The following is a 17,470-nucleotide window of genomic DNA, read 5'->3' as shown; positions in this document are numbered from 1 at the left end:
TTGTTAGTATAGTTCATATTGTTAGTTTAGTTCATAAGCATAGTATTGTTAGTATTGGCAAATTTTGTAGGTTGGTATTGTTGGTTAGCATAGTCCGGGTAGTTAGCATTATTTAGCGTTAGTATAGTTAGTAGGTCACCATGCTTCAGGGGCGTAAGGCCATTACCGCTGGTGAGGAGGACATCTGTATTTACGAGCTCCCCGAGACCACCAGTGACGGCAGCGTCCCCACGATGAAGCTGGCCCCGCACATCCTAACCGGGAAGCAGTCTGATGTGAAGTTCATCAGGAAAACCCAGAAGGACCCCGCTGGCCTCCAGGGACTTTGTCGTGAAGCCCAGAATATGAAGACCTCAAGTCACCCAAGTATTGTCAAGTCACTCGAGGTGATCAACACCAAGGAAACGTTAGTCCTCCTTTCAAAATATGTACGCAGAGACAACCTGTGTGAGGATTTTCCGCACTGTGGCCAAGTGACGGAGGAGGTTCCAGACAAATTCTGCCAGCTGTTATCGGTTGTGGAGTACTGCCACCAACAAGGTATGATCGGCGGGTATCAGAAGCTGGAGACACTGCTTTTTGGGAAGAAGCTGAAGGTAAAACACACGGGGGTTGGACTGAGCATCCAGTTTGCTGGCTACAAACTCCACACTTTCTGGGACAGCCCCCCTTATTCTGCCCCGCGACTCTTCCTGCAGCAAAGGGAGGACACCCCTTCCGCAAACGCTTGGAGCCTGGGGGTGGTTTGGTACTGCTTGGCCACCGGGTTTGAGCCGTTTGAGGGGGAAGTCTTCTGGGAAGCGGAACGAAATCTCGACAACAGGGAGCACAATGCTTTGATTTTCATGTCCCTGGAGAGTGAAAACATGTGGTACACGTTGACCACTATCCAGCCCACGATCTGCACACCAACCGCGGTCCGCTGCTGGAGCTCCATCGCGACCTGTTCCAGCACAGGCCTGTCCTCAGAGCGGAGTAGTCTGACCTCCGAAGGGACCAGCATAGGGACCACGATTAGCGGGCCCAGATGCAACTCACCAGCCACAAACTCCGACACCAGCAGTGAATACAGGCAGCCAGGGAGGATGTCCCTAGAGCCAAAAAATCAGGTTCTCAAACCTCTGGATAAATTCAAAACTTTGTTCAAAAAGAACAACAAAGTAGAACCCAAAGAAAATGCAAATAAATGAGAGCCATAAGAGAGCCACATGTCCGTGCCTTTATTTTATTTTGTTTTTTAACTTTAAAGGGACTTAAATGTTTGTTTTGAAACAGAAGGGACAGTGCGAGTGGGGGAGGGACAGAGAGAGAATCCCAAGTCTACTCTGTGCTATCAGCTCGGCTCACAAAACAGATGGTGACCTGAGCAAGACCAAGAGTGGGACGCTTGAGCCACTGAGGCCCACCCAGGAGCCCCGTCCCTCGTTTTAAGTGCAGGGAACGATGCTGAGCTCCAGGAGGCCCGGGGACATGGCACAGGAGATTGGCCAGGGCGACGGGTGGGACCAGATCCAGAACAGCTTCACAGGCTGGAGGAGTGTCGGTGGGATGGTGACCTGCTGGATTTGGAGTTGTAGGAAGCACAAGGTGGAGGTGGTGAGGTTTTGGAGTGATGGGGGGTTCGTGGGTCTGGAGCCGATGGCCAAGGAAGAATTCGTGAAGAAGTCTTTGGTGCAAAAAGGTGATTTTATTAAAGCACGGGGACAGGTCCCATGGGCAGGGAGAGCTGCACTGGCGTCATGACGGGTAGCTCGTTATATACCCTCGGGTTGGGAGGGGGTTAGGGAGAGAGCCAGAATTCCTTGGAGACCCCATTGGTCACAATGGGGTATGGGCAGCGGGAGTCCGGGGGGTGGGTCACAATGGCGTACGGGCAACGGGAGCCTGGGGGGTGGGTCACAATGGGGTGTGGGCAGCGGGAGCCCCGGGGTGGGTCACAATGGGGTATGGGCAGCAGCGGGAGCCCGGGGGGTGGGTCACAATGGCGTGTGGGCAGTGGGAGCCCCGGGTCCCCTTCCAGGGACTGCCCACCTGGTGGGGAAGGAATGAGCTGGGTGGAAACACTCTGGATATCACCCTCTCTTTCCTGTGCACCCACTGGGGACCAGACCTCAGCCGGTGGATGTCCCAGCTCTCCCTACCCCACCCTCCCCCCTCCTGTCCCCCTCCTCCCTTCTGCCCTGGCTCCGGACTCACCTGCTCTCACTGGCCACAGGTGCAGGGTCCATCATGGCCCCCTTCCCTTCATGTCTCACTTTGGCCACCTCCAGAAGCTGACTTGGGTGACCACGCATAGCAGGCTCTTTTTGCCCAGATGTTGGCTCAACAGTAATCCACTTGTCTCACTGGAAAGTCTTAAGACACCACATAAAACCAAATCATGGCTCTGTGCCCTCTGTATACATGACAGAGAACCCCAATATAACAGACTGGTGAGGAAGGAGGTGGCGTGAGATCAGAGGGTCCCTAGTAATGGCCCCCGAGTTGTAACTACTGAGAGGCTTGTCACCTCTGGGTCCCCCAGGAGATTCACTCCTCTCTCCCCTTCATCCCCGACCAGAAACACTCCAGATTTGTGCCAGCAGACTGGTTGACTGTACTGTGTTTTAAAGGACAAGGAGTGCATAATTCACTCATTTCTTCACTCAACAAACACGTTTACATGATGGTATATATGGTGGAGGTTCCATGGGGCACAGGACCCAGGTCCTGCCCTTCAGAGCTGAGGCCACCGCGAATAGGTAAGGGAGCGTGGAGTGCAGTTCCAGAGTCAGGTTCGGATCGCAGCTCTACCGCTGAGTCGCCGTGTGACCTTGGGGAAGTCACTTAACCTCTCGGGGCCTCAGTCTTCCCACCTATAAAATGCATACACTAGTGATGCCTGCCTCGAGGACAGCTGTGAAATTGAAATAAGGTCATTTAGAGAAGCTCTGGGAACGCTGCCCAGGGCAAAGTGCGGCAAGTATTTCCTGCTCATTTAGCGGCCATTACTGAGCACCTACTATGTGCCAGGCACCAGGGATGCAGCAGTGATGGAGACACTGATGGGGTGCTAGGCCCCGGAGGGGTAGACAGGTGAGCAGTGCGGAATACCCAGGAGACCCCAGGTGTGGGAAAGCAGAGGCTCCTGGGGATCACACTCCCTCCGCCTTTCCTGCCCTGAACCTACAGCTGCTGGCCCCTCCTGCTCACCTGCCAGCCAGACCCCATTGTGCTGCGGCATCTGGGGAGCGCTTTGCCAATTGCCTGCCTCAAAGGTGCACTTGTCCTAGCTCTTGCCAGCTGGGGGACCTCAGGACACTGCCTTGGCCTCTCATCACCTGCTTTCTTTCTGTGAGGGAGGACCCAGCCCCTTCCACGGGGGTTCAGCGAGGAGCAGGGGACAGAGTGGGTGGCATCCAGCCAGCAGGGTCAGCTCCTGCGGTGACCGGGAAGCAGCTGGTCAGCTTTAAACACACCTGCAGCTCCCCTGTGGCTCGCGGAGCCTCGTGGTCTGTGGTCTGCAGAGGCGGCCCAGGGCGGGTGATCTATCTGTGCCCCAGGTGTGGTGGAGGGGGGTTAATTAAAAAGGTGGCTGGGAGATGAATTTCTGGAAACACAAATTGGACACCAGTGGAAGCTACTGATCTGCCTAATGGGAAGCCGATGGTTTCTGAGCGTGCAGACAGCTCTGGCTCAGGCGGGTGGCAGGAATCGATGTGGCCCCTTCCCCGAGCTGATCGGCCCCAGGTGAACTGGGAACATGGGTCGGGGAGGGGCCGAGGAGGTGCCCACAGCCTCCCAGTGGGGCCCTGGGGTACTGATTCTGGCTCAGAGCTGGGGAGCCCGCTGCGTTTCTGCTTGGGGTCCTCATCAGAGGAGCTCCTATCCTGCCTCAGTTTCCTCATCTGGAAACTCCTGACCCCTGGTATTTTTGTCAGGTTAAGTGGGTTGTGACAAATACCGTCCTCAGTGCTGGGTACATGGTAGTAAATACCCTGGCCCACGTCTCAGCCCTCCCGGAGCTCACACTCTAGTGGGTGCGACACACAATGAGCAGATACAGTTTCAGGGAGAACTGCCTGTGCAGAAGCCTTGAGGGGGGAGGACCCGGTGGCCTGCCGTTGGCAACAGTAGCCTGTGATGTGAACAGACATCACCGTGGCAATCCACAAATACCCGCCAAATTTCAGATCCCCACACCCCCAGGGGACTGCGGCACCATTGCGGAGAACCAGTGATGTGGATCTGCTCGTTTCCTTTTCACGGAGTCCCTGCGGCATACACGTAATTTTATGCCCGTTACACAGATAAACAAAGTAAAGCTCAGAGACGCTTGGCCAGGGCTGAAGGCCACACAGCTAGGAAACCGAGCCCCCAGTGCAGGGCTTTGCCACAGCTCATGGAGCGGGCGTGGCTGTATTCCTTTGGTGTCCCCGCACTATCACAGCAGAGCTGGGCCCAGGGCCTGGCTCACCAGCCCCGGCCCATCTTGGGCTGCGCTGCTCTAGAATGTAGGCAGGTGACTGTTCACACTGCCCCTGGTGAGTGGATGCCATTGAGGCGAGGGCAGACTTTATCAAGCTCCGGCTGGTGCCTGGGCTCCTGTCTCACCGCACCCCCTCCTTCCCTCCCTAGACCAGAGTCATTTTGAAAGCACTTACTCCTGAAATGCTCTCTCAGGATTTGGGTGGGGAAGATGGCTAGTGTTAGTCTGCTTATTGATCGCTGGGCTTTATAAGGGTTTATCTCTGAAACAATAAAACTGAAAGGTGGCCTCTAAGTTTATATCTCCAGCCTATATCTCCACCGCCTCCCCCCCAATTCCAGGCTTTTTAGCACCAGTGGCCCTTCAGGCATCACACTGCCCATCCACCCAAGGGCCTCCTGGGTCTCCGTTTCCTTTCTACTATCTCAGCAGGGGGAGCTTTTATAAGCACAAACCACATCATGTTGCTGGTTTGGAACACACGATGCTTTGCACTTTGCCCAAAATCTAGATTCCCCATCACACCTGCCCCGCCTCCCCTTCTACCTGCCCTGAAGGGGCACTCCCCTTCAGACACTCCGTTCCCCTTGCAGCTCTTCAAGTACACAGGGTGTTCTCTGGCCTCAGGGACTTTGCACTGGCCACTCCCTGTCTGAACCACTAGTATCCCAGGTCTTTGCATGACTGGTGCCTTGTCACTATCCAGGTCTCAGCTCACAGGTCACCTCCTTGGGAAACACTCCCGGACCATCCCCAGACACCTTCACGGCGCGTAGTGCCCTCTCCAAGTATTGAGTGTGCACCTGTGCACAAGCTTCCTGTCTATCCCTACCCCCATGGTAGCAGGAAATATCTTTCCTACTTACCGCCCAATCCCCAGGGCCTAGGCCGGGGTTCGGTAAACATTTGTACAATTAATCAATGAACAGAGTGTGAGGCTTTGCAAAAATTCAGCCAGAGACACAACCTGACTTGGCCCGGAATTCTGGGCTTTGCTGGATTTCCCCGCACTTGGTGGCATTGTGCTGGGTCTGCCCGCCACCCCCTCCACCAGTCCCAAACCACTGACCTGAGGATAGGTGACCCTGTGGTGTCCTCAGCCCCTGGGTCTGTCCCAGCTCGGAGGGCAGGCCTCAAGGGGATGTCCTGGAGGCCGGTCTGCACTGAAAGTCCAAGCCCTCTGTGTGTGTTGAGGGGAAATGGCTCACCCTGGGCTGCCAACCCCAGCAGAGGAAACCACCCCAACACCCAAGGGGTTAGGACTTGAGGATGAAGTTTCACCAGGCTGATGAGGAGAGAGGGAAGAGTGTCCTGGGCAGAGGGAACAGTGTGTGCAAAGGCCTAGATGTAGGAAGAGCCTGGTATAAAGACAGAAGAGGAAAGAGCCAGCCAAACCTCATTTTGGAAGGAGGACTATGGTCTTCATCTGTCTCCTTTGATCTCCCCCACCACTCTATGCTAAGGAGGAGTCGGTGGAGCTTCACTCAAGGTCATGGGGAAGTCTTCTCCCATGGCCCCTTATACCAGCCTCCTCCCTGCCCTCCCTGTTCCTGCCCTTGCCACCCTGCTATCTGTTCTCAGCACAAAGCCAGAGGAGCCCTCCCAAAGCTCCCACCTTAGAGTAAAGGCCAAGGCCATCCAAAGCCTGCACCAGCCAGTCCTCTGACCACCCCTCCCCAACTGTCCCCATCACTCCCTCTGCACCAGCACAGCGGCCTCCTCGCTGATCCTGGAACACACCAGGCCCACTCCTACCTCACTCAGGGCCTTTGCACGTGCTGAGCCCTCTGCCCAGAACCACCTCCTTCATTGCTGGTTCTGCTTTTATGGGAAGACAAGGTGAATTGGACACGAACAGGGAGCACTTTGAGGTTGAGGGGACTTTCCTGGTATCTAAAGCTGCCCCAAGGGAGACCTTTTGGGGAACACTGATGGCTATTTTCCTAAAACTTAGGGCCAAGAAGCCCTCCCAGAGCTGGAGCCCCAGGGTGATCTGGGAGAAGTCCCATTTACCTTGGCCTGCTTCATTCCTGTAAAGACTGACTTTGGCTTCCCAAAAGATCGAACTCTGCCAGTGATGTGACTTAAGCGGGGCCTCTAAGGGCTACGGATGCCTGGGCCAGCACTCAGGCACAGAATGGCCACTACCCGTAAGCCCTACCTGGTGCCGCCTCCGCTCTTTCTGAACGGAGGACGGTAGTGACCTCCGTGACCACCCGAGGGACCTGAGCCTGAAAAGCATTTGTCCCACTAGCTCTGAGAGGATGCAAGTCTTAGTGGTTTTAAAACGTCAGATTCTCGTGAAATGCCATCCAGCACACCTGAAGCGGCATCCCCTCCCACCCCACCGAGTACTTGTCAGCACCCCCAGGCCGGAGTCTGACACGCCCACGTGCCCAACTCTGGCATCAACTTCCCCAGGTGGCAGACACAGGCAGCCTAGTCCAGCTGCACCCATTCCCGGACCTGAAACTCCACTCAGGTCTCTGCTCAAGTGTCCCCTCCTAACCCCCCTCCCCATCTTATCCCAGTTCCTTCTCCTTCAGGGCACTGTTGGCTACCTGACATGTGACATAGTCATTGTGCAACAGCTTCGTCGGTAGGTAATTTACATATAGAAAGCTCACCCGCTTAAAGCATGCAAGGCAACGGTTTTAGTATATTCAGAGTTGTGCAACCATCACCACTGTCTACTTTTGTGATGTTTGCATCACCCATAAACCTATACCCATTAATAGTCATTCCCCGTTATTACCCCCATCTTCCAAGCCCCTGGCAACCACTTACCCATTTCCTGTCTCTGTGGACTCGCCTGTCCTGAATATTCCTATAAACGGGACCATGCGCTCTGTGGTCTTTTGTGACCGACTTCGTTCATGGAGCAAAGTGTTATTTCTAATCATCCATTTCCCCCTACCTCAGGGCCTTTGCACTGCTGCTCCCTTTGCCGTGAATGTTCTTCCTCAGATACCTCTGCGGCTCCTTCCTTCACTCCCCTCCTCAGCAAGGGCTTCCCCAACCCCTATTTAAATGGGTAATTCTCGCCCTCTTCCTGGCCCTTCCAACCTTACCAGCTTTGCTTTTCTTCAGAGATCTTAGCTTCCCCCCCTCCCCGACATTGCTGCACTTCCCTATGATTCTGTTATCAGCCTCCCCGAAAGTCAGGGACCTTGTCTCGCTCACTGCTCAGTGCCCCCGAAAATGGCTGCATGTAATAGCTGCTCTGTGTTGGTTGAATGAAGAAATTCCAGGGTCTCCTGGGATCCTTTTAACCTTATTCAGAGCCAGCCTAGGGTCTGGTGAGGCCATGAGCCACCTGGGGGCAGGCACGCATCAGGAGCGCTATCACCCTGGGATGCTCAGTTTCGGCCTCTAGATGCCGCCACAGTGCTCAGGGTTCCAGGGGCCGAGCTCAGCAAGGGCCTTAAGTGTCCGGGGCCTTCGGTGCCCACGAAGGGCAGCTGGGCATCTCCCACAGTGCCATGGAGCTGGCCATGAGGACAAGGTCTGCAAGCAGGGCTCAGGCCTCAGCCTTCCCCGGTGACAAATGGCTGATAATTAATGTTGGACCCGCACGTTATTAATCAATTTAAAGTCGAGTGCGCAGCCAGAAGCGATTCCGAGGAAAAAAATGTTCAGCCCCACATCCTCCTCATTCTTACTCATCAATCACCAATTTTGCAGGCAGCTTATTAAAATGTAGAGAAAAGCGTGGCTGGAGAAATAAAAAGCCCTTAAAGGCCCAGAGATGGTTTATCAGGGTTTTGCAGATGCGGAGGCAAAGGGTGGGGAGAGGGGTGTCAGGAATGGCAGAGTTGAGGGGCCAGGCCCCATTTCACAGAGGGAGGGGCTGAGGCCAGATCCTCAAAGATGAAGGGCGATGGTGTGAAATCCAGAAGGGTTCATGCCAGCCCAGGAGCATGGCCAGAGGCTCGAGCCCCCAGCCCAGGGGGGGGGGGGGGGGGGGGGGAGGGGGGGAGGGGGGGCGGAGCTTGCATAACATGCCAGCAGACAGAACGAAGATCCCATGTGGAGGACTTAGTGACCGAGGACAGCGGATCTAGGTCCAAATGCAGGGCAGGGGAAGCCCATTGCTTTGGAGTTAGGCAGATCTGGATTCAAACCCCAGCTCTTCTCCCGACCAGTGGTATTAGCGGGTAAGTCGCTTTCTGTCTTGGAGCCTCAACTTCCTCCTGAGCCAGGAGAAAACCAGACCACTCTCAAAGGTTTGCAAGCATGGAAGGAGGCCACGTTTACGAAGGCCTGGGAGACTTTAGGCAGAGAATAGATGCTCAGTAAATGAGAACTATCTCTGAAGGCCCAGAACTGGTCACAGACCACAGCTGGTGTTTCTTCCGTGTCTCCGGAGGGCATGAGGATGTATTTTGAGTCTAGAGCCAAGCAGGTTTGCCCTCTGCTAGGACAGTCTTTCCAGGTACCAGAAGCCTGCTATGCTTTTGCTTGTCCTGTTTCTTTTCTGGGAGTGTGCTTTCTTGTCTCCTTCCCCTAGGGAACTCTTACGCATCCTTCAAAACCTAGCTCATACGGCACCTCCTCTGTGCTGCCTTCCCAGTACTGTCAGTTGCTTGACTTCTGTGTTCCAAGCATACTGGATTCTTGCTAGATTGTGAATCCCTTGTGGGAAGGGCCTTGCTTTGTGCCGCCTCATAGGCGGTGACATAATACCTTTAATTGGATGAATAACTAAAGGGATGAGCAAATAAATGAATGGCCATTTACCCCTTCCCTGATGTCACTTAGAGGCCTGTCCCTCGCCATCCTTTGCCTCCATGACTGTGAACTTCTCAAGAGCCAGAGCCTGGTCTAGGGGTCTTGCCTTTGTCTGTCTCCCACTGGCCAGGTCTGTTCTTGATACATACTAGCTACTCAAAAGATGTCAGAATGACCGAGAGGGAAAAGAGGAGACGGGAAAGCTGAGCCCATGCTTAGTAAGCACCTACTAAGAGTCAAGGGTGGTGCTGAGCATTTTTACCTGTATGATCCTTTTTTTAGCGTCATACCAAGCTCATGGCGCAGATGTGGGTACTGGGGCAGAAGGACCCAGATATGTGCAGGAGCCAGAATTTAAACCACAGAGTCTGAATGGCCCTTGAGAGCTGTTGCCATTTCATGATGATGCCTTCCAAAGGTGTTCATGCATGCATGAGTGACTTAATGAGTACACAGATAAATGAATGAATTACAGAGTTCTCAGGAGAAGCCTGCTGCCTCCTTCCTCTCTCACGCCAGTCCCTCTGCCTCCTGCCCAGGCCTTTCTCCGGTACAGCTGGGTCAGCGCTTTTATTTGGGGCTGTAGAATGAGACCTGGCCCGCCCCATGCCTTTGCAGGACTCCTACCTCCCTGCAGATTTTCCTGCGCGCCACCCCCCTCCTACACCCTACCTTTCCTTGCTCTGCAGCTGCTGGCCCTTCCTGCTCCCCTGCCAATCAGACCCCCATTGTCCTGCCACATCTGGACTGCTCTGCAAATTGCCAGCCCCGAAAGGCTCACTCAGCATTCTCTGCAAGAAGACGTCCAGGCTTCATTCACAAACACGTGTTCCTAAAAGTCTGGTGATTGTGTCCTCAGCATCCCCATTGGGGCCTACCTGGAGCCTTGGAGTGGCAGAAAAAGCCCCAGATGGCTGGGGAGGGAGGGGTGACGGAGCAGGAAGGGAGCTTGGCCTCTGGGAAGTGCAGGGCATGCATTACAATATCCTTTGCTCCATCGGCGCCAAAGCCTGTGTTCCTGCCTCTCGAGAAGTAGTGTCTCCCTAATGGGGCTGCAAGGATGTCTGCGGGAAGGCTGTTAACACCCCGAGGGCTGAACCTGCCCCGGGGTTCTGGTTCAAGAAGCCTGGGGTGGACATTTGATGCTTTGGTTAGGGGAACCATGAGGAGGCTTCAGGAAGGGCGAGACCCTGCCCAGCTGGGCTCGCCTCTGGGGAAGGCAGTGACCATCTGGACCGGGTCACACGCAGCCCAGGGGACCCCAGGGACAGGGATGGTGGCAGTCTCTGGCTCATTCGCCTGTGCAGTAAGCCTAGAGCAAGGTGAGGAAGAGGGAGGGTGCTCAGAGAGCAAGATCTGACTGGTGCCAGCTCACTGATGACCATGGTCACTACCATGGTGAAACAGCAGCAGTGGCCCCTCTGAACCCCTACCATGCGCCAAGTACAGAACACCTACCTCGCTTAGGGTCTGACTTGACATCAGTGAAGTCTTTGTTCGTGAATAATCTGAATGTGCCCCTCTGCTTTCCGGGGAGGTAAGGATTGAACTGAACTCCCACCCTCCCTGAGGGTCTCCCAGTAGAAGCCCAGAGAGGGCAGGCACTCTACCCCAGGTCACACAGCTTAGCAGGTGTAGGACTCACTGAGAGAAGGCCCTCGCGAACATGTGGTTGCTGGAATCAGTTGGCCTGGGTTTGGCTCCTGGGCCCCTCTGCTCAGCCGTGTGGCCAGAGACAGACCCTGAGCTTCACTGTCCTCAGTTTCTACTTCTGTACTATGGGCCTGAGGAGAAGAAAGAGGCTGCTGTGACCACTCACGCTCAACCCCCCATCAGTGGACGTGGCTGCTTCTCTGCCACCACCTCCTTATGGCAAACCTGAGAGACGAGGAGCCTGAGGGTCAGGGTGAGGCAGTCCCCAGGGTCACACAGTGCAGTCCCCTCCCTGAGACATCGCTCCTCCTCTGGAAGCTGCTTTTAGAGGCTCGTGGCCTCCTGAGAGACCGTGTGCGGGCTGTGCTCACCCTGAACCTGGTGTCAGAGCCGGGGTGAGGATCTTCCTGAGCACAGGCAGGGCAGGGTCAGGCCTATAAGCTCCTCACAGGGCTGTGGGAGGCAGGACTCAAAATGCCTTGGATTAAAATACATAAGAAAAACGGACAGTGGAAATTGATAAATGCCAAATTAGTGTCCTCAAGGTAGGATATGGCAGCTGACCAGGCACAGCCCGGCCCACCTCCCCGGGCTCTCAGAGCAGACTGCCGAGGGACACCTTGTGACTTAGGACCTGGGTGGGTCACTGAGAAGTGACAGTATCTGAGTGGGACCTTCAAGTCTGACTTAGTGCGTGGGTGAGGCCACTGAGGGGTGACTTTGGACCTGGGTGGGGCTAAAACAATCCCACGCACGGAGATGTTGCCAAAAGGATCCAATCTAGAAACAAGATGCTAGGGACTGGCGTGGGTGTGGGGGTGGCGAGTGGTCTCATGGGCAGGCCTGGGAGGGAGCCAGGTCTGTTGGGCCTCTCTGGACCTCCTTGAGTCCCAGAGGTTTGGGGTTTTGCCAGCAACTCTTTCCAGGACTGTGTGGCAGCCACATGCTGCCCTCTGCTGGGACATCGTAGTATTACACCCCATGTCATTGGGCTTGGGGCAACACCAGGGCTTCCCTGAGAACTTCATGGGGACATCCCTGGGATCCAGAGTCCTCAGGGCTGGCAGAGGCTCCCAAGGCCTTCTTCTGCCCCTGACAGACCCTTGCTTTCTTAGTCATGGAGACGGGGAGCTCACTCCTTTTTGCAGTCAGCTTCAACCCTGCACAGCGCGGATCGGCTTGGCCCCAGAAGGCGTTGCAGTTGGCTCCCCCCTGGTGTCATCTCTGCTCTCTGGGTTTCAGGACTGCCTGTAGAGCCTGGGGGTGCTGAGCTGCCCTCCACCAGGCTGCCCTGCTCCAGACCGGGCTGTCCGGTTCCTCCAGGCCCTGCCCACCCTAGCCCTACACAAGCTGCCTTATGCCTGTTCATCTTCCATGGGGGAACTCCAGGCCAAAGAGACCTGGCAGGAGCTCCGAACAGCTGAGCATCCCCCCCCTCCCCTGGAGGGTAAGGCTTTCTCAGGAAAATCCCTGCAGATCTCTCAGACGTGCCCGTGTCTTTGTTTCTATGCCAGAGACGCTCAGTGTCCCTGGATCCAAAGGGAGGCTGACAATGGGCCAGGAGTTGAGGAATGGCTGGATATGGACAAAGGGGTGAGTGGCCGGCTCAGAGAGGCCAGCCAGGGTGAGGCCGCAGCACAGCCGGGAGCTGGGACTTCTCTGGAGCATCATGGGCAGGTCCCACAGGGGGCTCTCAGGACCTTCCACGCCCAAGTTCCTGCTCCTGCAGGAGCCACAAAGGAGGGTATTCGCAGGGAGGCCAAGGAGAAAGGAGAGGGGAGGGGGGAAGTTGGCAGGCTTGGTGGTGAAGGAAGAGGACCGATCACTTGAGTAAAAAGCCCAGCGACTTTATCCGTCATCATGTAAGCAGACTCGTTCATTTGCTCATTCCTCAAATATTTTTTGAGTAAAGCACACCTTACTTTATTGTGCTTTGCAGATACTGCATTTTTTTTTTTTTTTTTTTTTTTTTACCAATCGAAGGTTCGTGGTGACCCTGCTTTAAGCAAGTCGGTCGGCGCCCTTTCTTCTGCAGCATTTGCTCGCTTCGTGTCCCTGTCACATCTTGGTAATTCTTGCAGTATTTCAAATTTTTTCGTTGTTAATCTATTTGTTCCGGCGATCCGTGATCAGAGATTGTTGAATGTTGTTGCTGTAACTGATTTGAGGTGCCGTGAACCGCGTCCATAAAAGATGGGGAATTTCATTGAAAGATGTGCCTGTTCTGACGGCTCCAGCGACTAGCCCCTCCCCTTCCCCCCTTCCTCTCCTCGGGCCTCCCTGTTCCCCGAGACACAATAACATTGAAATCAGGCCAGTGAAGAGGCCTACAGTGGCCTCTACGCGTTCGAGTGAAATGAGGACTCCCACGTCTCTCACTTTACGTGAAAAGGTAGAAGTGATTCCGCTTAGTGAGGCAAGCGTGTCAAAAACCGAGAAAGGCCCCAAGCCAGGCCTTGTGCAACAAATAGCCAAGGAACGTGGCTGTGATGCGAATGCGAAGGAAAAGTTCTGGAAGGGAATTCAAAGTGCTCCGCCAGTGAACACAAAAACAGTAAGAAAGTCGCGCAGCCTGAACGTAGATATGGAGAAGGTTTTAGTGGTCTGGACAAGAGATCAAACCAGCCGCAACATTCTCTTAAGCCAAAGCCTAATCCAGAGCAAGGCCCTGACTCTCTTCAATTCTGTGAAGGCTGAGAGAGGTGAGGAAGCCACAGAAGAAACGTCTGAAGCTAGCGGAGATTGGTTCATGAGGTTTAAGGAGAGAAGCTGTCTCCCCAACATACGAGCACAAGGTGAAGCAGCAAGTGCTGATGTAGAAGCCGCAGCAAGTTATCCAGAAGGTCAGGCTGAGATACGAATGAAGGTGGATTCACTAACCAGATTTCCAGTGTAGATGAAACAGCCTTCTGTTGGGAGAAGATGCCGTCTAGGATTTCCATAACGAGAGAAGAAAAGTCAATGCCTGGCTTCAAAGCTTCAAAGGACAGGCTGCCTCTCTTGTTAGGGGCTAATGCAGCTGGTGACTTTAAGTCGAAGCCAGTGCTCACTTACCATGCAGAAAATCCCGGGGCCCTTGACAATTACGCTTTATCTGCCCTGCCAGCGCTATCTACGTGCAACAACAAGGCCTGAATGACAGCACATCCGTGTACAACATGGATTGCTGAATATTTTAAGCCCACTGTTGAGACCTGCTGCTCAGACAAAAAGATTACTTTCTAAATATTACTGTTCACTAATGATGTATCTGGTCACCCCAGAGCTATGAAGGAGATGTTCAAGATTCATGTTTTCATGTCTGCTAACACAACATCCATTCTGCAGCATGGGGATCAAGGAGTGATTTCAACTTTTAAGTCTTATTATTTAAGAAATACATTGTGTAGAGCTATAGTTGCCATAGATACTGATTCCTCTGATGGATCTGGGCAAATTCCATTGAAAACTTTCTGGAAAGGATTCACCATTCTAGATGCCATTAAGAGTATTCGTGATTCATGGGAAGCGGTCAAAATATCAATATGAACAGAAATTTGGAAGAAGTTGAGTCCAACCCTCATGGAGGACTTTGAGGGGGTTCAAGACTTCAGTGGAGGAAGTCACCACAGATGTGGTACAAACAGTAAGAGAACCAGAATTAGAAGTGGAGCCTGAAGATATGACTGAGTGACTGCAATCTCATGATCAAACTTTAACAGATGAGGAGTTGCTTCTTATAGATGACAAAGAAAGTGGTTACTTGAAATGAATCTATTCCTAGTGGAGATGCTGTGACGACTGTTGAAATGACAACAAAGGATTCAGAATATGACAACGACTTAATTGATAAAGCAGCAGCAGGGTTTGAGAGTTTGGACTCCAATTTTGAAAGAAGTTCTGCTGTGGGTAAAACGCTATCAAACAGCATCACATGCTAGAGAGAAATGGTTCATGAAAGGAGAGTCAATCAACACAGCAGACTCCATTGTTGTCTTATTTTAAGAATTTGCCACAGCCACCGAGCCCTGGGCAACCTGGCTACCCTGGTCAGACAGCAGCCATCCACATTGAGTCAAGATTCTACACCAACAATAAGGTGATGACTCCCTGAAAGCTTAGGTGATGGTTAACACTTTTAGCAATAAAGTATTTTTTATATTAGGTATGTACATTGTTTTTTTTTTCTTAATTTTTATTTATTTTAAGTAGGCTTCATGCCCAACACAGGGTTTTGAGCTCACGACCCTGAGATCAAGAGTTACATGCTCTACCAGCTGAGCCAGGCACCCCCCATACATTGGTTTTTTTAGACATAATGCACATTTAATAGACTGAAGTGTAGTGTAAACATAACTTTTACATTCGTTGGGAAACAAAAAATTCATTTGACTGACTGGATTATGCTATTTGCTTTATTGTGGTGGTCTGGAACCAACCCTGCAATAGCTCCAAGGAACGCCTGTGTCTTGTCAGTTTTCAGCCAGGACAAACAGTAATATTTCTGGCAGTATTAAACAAATTCCTTCCTTGGATGTGAGAGGGGTCCCCAAGAGGGTGCAAAGGATATTACCTTCCCAAGATCCGGAGTCACTTCCAAAGGTAGCCAAAAGAAAGGACTGACAACCTGTATGCTCCAGGCAGGCAGAAAGCCAAGTCAAGTTCTTAGGACACAAAACTAGGCAAGAAAGAAGGCAATAGCTATTTCTGGGAGTGAAAGGATTGAAAACCAACAGGTCTGGGTTTGCAAAGGAAGGGACAAGGCGAAATTTTATTTCCCGCCATGTAGTAGACGTGATTTCTTTGGATGGGGATCTAGAATTTATCTGCAAAGGACATTGATAGGAAAGCCTGATGCTGGCAGAGCCTGATTGTAGAGCTCAGCAAACCAAGCCCTATTCCCTGTCCAAGGTGCTTCTACTAACTTCATTTCCTGACTTTTAGCACTTAAATGAGTAACCTATATACCACGGGCCTGAAGATCAGGCCGGAGAGCTCTCTGTAAATCTTGTAGCGAAAAGGAAGTCAAAATACACAGACAGGGCTAGATTTTAAGAAGGAGAATTCGGGGCACCTGGGTGGCTCAGTCAGTTAAGTATCTGACTTTGGCTCAGGTCATGATCTTACAGTTTGGGGGTTCAAGACCCACACAAGGCTCTGTGCTGACAGCTCAGAGACTGGAACCTGCTTTTGGATTCTGTGTTTCCACCTCTCTGTGTTCATGCTGTCTCTCTCAAAAATAAATAAACATTTTAAAAAATGAGAGGAATTCACATTGGATTTAATTTTGTTTTAAGTCTAATTTGTGTTCCTTCATCTTGTTAAGGGAGTCCCTGAGGCTAGCCATTATAACTTGTTGTGTCCTCTTTTTAATTTGGTCTTCGTATGGGTACCAATAAGATACTTGTTTAGAATAACAGCTCTCTAAAATACTTTTTTTTTCTTTTAAATATAGCCAGTTCAAAGGCTCCATCGACAAATAGCTCCAACCAATAAGTCTTTTTCTTTTTAATTTTTTTAATGTTTATTTATTTTTGAGAGACAGAGAGTGAGCGGGGGAGGGGCAGAGAGAGAGAGAGAGAGAAACAGGATCTGAAGCACTCTCCAGGCTCTGTGCTGACAGCACTCTGACAGCTGACGCGGGGCTCAAACTCACAAGCCATGAGATCATGACCTGAGCAGACGCTTAACCGACTGAGCCACCCAAGTGCCCCCCAATAAATCTTTTTATGACTTAACCATGAACTCAAGAGGTATTTCCAAAGGAGAGTATAAAAACTGCAGCCCTAACAAGGTCCAAAAATATTCACTCCCAAAGTTAGCCTGAAAATGATCCAGCTGCAGATGGGGGTACGCTCACAATTCTATCTGGCAAAACTAGTGACAACAGAGATTGAGAAAACAAAGGCTCCTTATGGACCAGGACCCCTTATGTCAAATTCTCCTGAAAACTGGCACAGTTGGACAAAGAGAAATCTGCTTACGAGATCCACAGGCTATGGCTATCCACCAGATGCAAACCAGTACATGCATCCTCCAGAGTATTCTCGCTGTTGATAAAGCCAAGTTCTCAAGACATAGAACAGGAGAAAAGGGAAACCTCATCCAGTTTTTCTTATATGCATGTTAACAGCTTTAGCTAAGCCTTGGGTCTCTCAGAGCCACATTAATATGTAAGACGGATGTGCCTCAGGGTTGGGGATTGTGTGGTGGTTTACAGTGTGCCTCATTACACAGAAATTTTCTTAAGGCTGGCAGGTGACCTACGGTCAGCCAAACCTGTTCTGTAACCAGTGTATCGTAACACATGAGTCTTTGAGTTACGTGATGATCATTTTAACAGCATTTAAGTGCTAGACCCATGCCCACCAGTTTTGTGGCTTTGGCTTCCAAGATGTCCCTTAGCAACAGTCTTTATCTCATGTGAACAATTACCCACAGCAATGTTTGTCTAAGCGAACACGGGTCTGTTGAGAGCCATGGGCTCACCATTCTGGGAGGCCAGGTCAGACAGCAGGCTTACAGGCCCACGCCTGCATTCTTCCCTGTGGCTTTCTTCCTCCTGACAAATGACACAACAGAGACAAAGGAAAACAGTGACCATCTCTGGGAAGAAAAGGATCAACAAAAAAATCAAGA

The 17,470-nt window shown here is 52.2% G+C and overlaps 1 long non-coding RNA gene across 1 annotated transcript; it reads right to left on the bottom strand.

Annotated features, from left to right (window-relative positions):
* Positions 1-2,623: 2,623 nt before the first annotated feature.
* LOC123607606 lies at positions 2,624-3,717 on the bottom strand. Its single transcript, XR_006716798.1, has 2 exons — positions 3,193-3,717; positions 2,624-2,896 (listed from the first exon to the last, which is right to left on the bottom strand). It is a non-coding gene; the product is annotated as an uncharacterized LOC123607606 (long non-coding RNA).
* Positions 3,718-17,470: the final 13,753 nt, after the last annotated feature.

This window comes from Leopardus geoffroyi, chromosome A2 (assembly GCF_018350155.1).
Source record: "Leopardus geoffroyi isolate Oge1 chromosome A2, O.geoffroyi_Oge1_pat1.0, whole genome shotgun sequence".
NCBI classification, from domain to species: domain Eukaryota; kingdom Metazoa; phylum Chordata; class Mammalia; order Carnivora; family Felidae; genus Leopardus; species Leopardus geoffroyi.
The sequence above is the reverse complement of the archived record's forward strand: the minus strand, read 5'-3'. Positions and strand labels throughout refer to the sequence as shown.